This window comes from Vigna radiata, chromosome 7 (genome assembly GCF_000741045.1).
Source record: "Vigna radiata var. radiata cultivar VC1973A chromosome 7, Vradiata_ver6, whole genome shotgun sequence".
Taxonomy (NCBI): Eukaryota; Viridiplantae; Streptophyta; class Magnoliopsida; order Fabales; family Fabaceae; genus Vigna; species Vigna radiata.
This window is the reverse complement of record NC_028357.1, coordinates 42,875,897-42,880,342: the sequence shown is the minus strand read 5'-3', so window position 1 is coordinate 42,880,342 and position 4,446 is coordinate 42,875,897. Positions and strand designations below refer to the sequence as shown.

General features: G+C 35.6%; 1 long non-coding RNA gene across 1 annotated transcript; it reads left to right on the top strand.

The window, feature by feature from the left end:
* Nucleotides 1-500: 500 nt before the first annotated feature.
* On the top strand, nt 501-3,732 carry LOC106769421. The gene is made up of 2 exons (XR_001376333.2): nt 501-1,989; nt 2,268-3,732. It is a non-coding gene; the product is annotated as an uncharacterized LOC106769421 (long non-coding RNA).
* Nucleotides 3,733-4,446: the final 714 nt, after the last annotated feature.

Sequence of the window (4,446 nt, the reverse complement as noted above, 5' to 3'; positions counted from 1 at the left end):
AGTATGAAACATGAGCATAACGTTTGTTGTTATTTATTAGCGTTGGGTTGGGTGAAAGAATTGGTTTGTAGTCGAAAAAGAAAACATTTATAGGGTCATTATAGTTGCATGGTTCACAAATGTTGAATAATAATTTAGTGATTATTTATTTATTTGATGTTGGAAAATGGTTTATTAAGATGACAGCTTTGGGAAGGGTGGTTTGATTTTATACGTTGTTTTGTCCGTTAATCACGAATTAGTTTGCTTAATAAACTATTATTAATTTGGACGGCTTATGTTAATGAACAGTGAAGGGAGCGCGTGGAGTTGGGATAAACTGGACAGATCTAGAGGTGGGCCCAGGGTGTGCCCCCCATAAATGCAACAACCACCGTTAGATCCGGAAAGGTGCATCATAGCCGCATAAATATTAAATGGCATTTTACGCGAGTAAAAGGATTATAATTAGGTGTCTAATCTCCAATGGGATCAAATTAGTCAGCTTTTTAATTAGGGTTCGAGAAAGGAGGGGTTCAGTAATGTGTAGTCTCTTGGGCCAGATATTCTTCTAGGGATTGGTGGAAAAACAAAATTAAATTAAAATAAAAAACTTCATAAAAACTCCTAAATTCTCCTATAAATACCACACCATCTCCTCCCCTACTACACCTACATCTTTTCTCTCTCTTAGCTTACCCTCTCCTATTCTCTTTCTCTTCTGGACCCCTCTCTCTCTCTCTCTCTCTCTCTCTCTCTCTCTTTCTTTCTCTTCATTAGGGTTCTGATTATGTTATGAACCTACCTTCCATGCTTCTTCAATTTTTTTCTCTTTCTTTTTGTTTTTGAAAAACCCTTTATACACTGTCTGTGGGGCATCTTCACTCTTCAATATCATGGTCCTCTTTGTATTCTTCCACAGCTTTCTTGAACTGCATCCATAGAGTTCCTTTGCATGCATGCCATGGCACTCTTGCTCCCACACCTTCTTTTGCGGTTCAATAAAGCTGTGGGAAGATACAGATAGGTCCAACAACGAACTAGCTTATCTCAAACTCCAGATTCTTCCTCTCTAAACCTTTCTGTCAAATTATATTATTATATACATCGGGATAAGATTATACTGGTGTATTTGTTTTTCCTTTTTCTTCTGATTTGACTTATTTAAATCTTTTTCAGATTTAAAGCATTGACTTTTCTGATGCATAACTCTGTTATGTGATCAGAATTCTGATATGCAGTCCTATGAGAGAATTAACTTGTACCGATTGTGTTGATTTGTGACGATGATTCCTCAACAATTCGGCTTCTTCTTCCGGAATCAAACCGATCAGGTATTGATTCGATCGATCCAAAATCAAGGAAACTTGAGCTAACGATTTCCATAGATGTGGAATCACTGTGCAGACTTTTTCCCCAGATCTTACTCTAATTAATTTCTTCCGAGTCCGTTATATTTGTTTGCCTTAATTTCATGCCCCTATTTAATTTCCTCTTAATTAATTTTGTGGAGCAATCCCAGGCTCGAACTTGAGGTATAGGAACATCTATTGGAAGATGGTGGTTGTTAATTTGTACATCAACATTATTGATTCGTGATGATGCATCGCGTAGGCATAGCCGTTTGATTTAAAAATATTTTTTCTTTTCGTTTTCGTGTTGTAGCTAGCTCTAGTGCTGTCTCTGGTGAATATAATAATTATAATAATTTGTGCTTGTTAGCTGCTTGTGCTTTTGTCTTGAGCTCACTCGCTCACTCACTCACTCACTCACCTTATTAGCCTTTTTCTTCTGTTCTGAAATGGTCTATATGTTGTGTAGCCTCCAATGCAGGCAGAAGTTACAAGTTACAGTGGATGAATGGCCATCATTGAGATTTCTCCATAGAACATGTCTCCTTCAATTCATTAAACCTTTGATCTGTGCTTGTACTGTTTTAGTCGGCAAAGTCACAGATGGTCGAGTAATTTAATATATAAATTCCAGGCTGCAGATTCAGCATAAGCAGAAGTTAGTATGCATTAATTAATCAGGACTGTTGTTACTTATATTATATTAGGAAGCTAGGAACAATTATACGGTTCTTATCTTGACTAACAAAAATAAAAGAGTGTGTGTGTGTGTGTGTGTATATATATATATATATATATATATATATATATATATATATATATAGATTCATCCTACCTTTGTAGATCAAGATATTCTTTTTAAAAAAAATATCTGCAAGTCACAACAAACAATTTTTGTTTTGGGTGCACGGGACTAACTAGAAGGAACATTTTCAGTTACAGATTGTTAGACAATGGACCACAGAGAGGTGACCATACTGCCTTTATCTCTCGTATGGAACTTCCAACAACTTATGAATGCTTTAAAGCCATTGGTTGGTGACCCTAGCAAGAGGTTAGATGAAGCTTTTATGGAAAATATTAACCATAGAATTGTAAAAAATTAACCTCCAGGACTGTATTATGGTGATTCTTGCTATAGAACGAACAAGGCTACCTAAAACCAGTGCAGGAGCTGCTTGTGAAGGAAACTAGGGTTTTCCTTTTCCCAATTAAGTCAGGGACAGCCATGCTGCGGGAAATGGGAATTTTAGACCACCTGCGAGTACTGTTTCTTTCTTTATCTTGCTTCCCTGTGCCGAGAATCAGTTCGAATGAGACCCCTTTTGTTTCTCCCGAAAGATTTTGAAATTAGAAACGGTAAAAGCAATTTCAAGTTATAGATAAAGCAATCGATCTTGCATGGCCTAGAAAAAGAAGTGGCCGATCCCGATATTAATATCAATTTTCCACAAGGGGTTATTCTTTTTCCTTCATTTTGTGTCTCTCACTGTTAAATCCGACAAAATGGTGAGCTTCAGCGCCATCAACTTTACTAGGACTTTTAGTTGGTGCATTCACGAGCACTATGACTCCCTCCAATAAACAACTCCATTTTTTTCTTTCCTTTTCCAAAAGACATTGTAAAAGTCGTATGAGCATGCCACTTTATTTGCAAAATCTATATCCTAATCCTACTGTAACCCACTAATCTAACATACATATTCTAACTTGTTCCTCATTCTATGGCTTTGTTTGTTTGTTTTTTGTTTTTTTAAGCGGATGATAAATAACTTTAAACTGATTGAACATGATGTCCTGCTTTTGCTTGTTTGGATCTATACTGTTCTTAAAATATGCCTTTTCACTCATGGTTATCCTTCCTATATTATTTCCTTTAGTTTAATCCTTTGTGATGGATCTGATGTATGGTAGTCAAATGATGTGGATTGCGGGAATTGTTTGTCTGATTTAATTATGTTTCACTAGCCAGTTTTCACTTTAGAGAAATATTAAACTGAAAAAGTTAGATTTCATTGTGTTCCGCGATATGCAAGAGTGGAAGATTGGTGAAAAGAGTTAAACGATGGAGAGGCAATAAACTAATAGACAATTCTCTTGATCTTGCTGTCTTAGCAGTGCCCCTTTTGTCTTGTGGCTAACAACTATCACATTTTTAAATTATTCACAACATTATTATAACCCTTGATGAGCTTTTAGCTTATCACGTTGCCTTCATCCAGCTATATAGAACAACAAGTCTTTATTTCGATCATAACCTCACAAAATAATATATCATACGAATTTCTGGGATATATGAAAACAGTAGTATTTATTAAGTGTATATACATATACACTTTAAATTTCAGCTTTTAATTTGTGTGTGCATTCACATTCACTGTTAACTATTAATTTCCGGAAAGTAATAGGAAGAAAGAATGTAAGAAATTAATTGGCATGATAGAGGGTGAGGCATAATACCCAAGTTGAAACTTATATATATATATATAGTTGATGATGATTGTTGTGGCTATGTGTACGATTTATAATTTCCCATCACGGGTCAACATAGTTTCCTTTTATTGTTATATTGGCACTTTCACATCGGAAAGGGGGAAGTGTTATTATTTTGATTGGGCGTTTGATCAGCAAGTTACAGTTACTTACGTCAATACCATACCCTACCATGAATTGTTATTGTTGCCATTTCATCACTCACTCTCATTCATGTCACTGTAAATAACACTCATTTTTTCAATCTTCTTTCACGGGGCGTGTAATCTGAATACACAGCCAATTCTAACGGATCCTGCCGACATTATGCTTAATATCACAATCCTACACACTTGATTGCAACCCGTTTTATCCTCTAATGAATATGAGGCTCAAAATCAACAATGGATATTCATTTCGTCAAGAACTCTTATTAGCTCCAATTACTGCAATGGATATTCATGCTTAATTGCAACTACCTACTTTTCCACTTCAAATTCAACCCTGTAAACATCTTACCTTCCTCTTCCATTATAAGCACCTTGATGTTGATTGGAGTACAAAATACGTACAATTTCTTTTTTTGTTGAGAAAGTTTTTGTATAGGTGCAAAATTTTGTGTGGAAAGTGGTGCTGAGAGAGA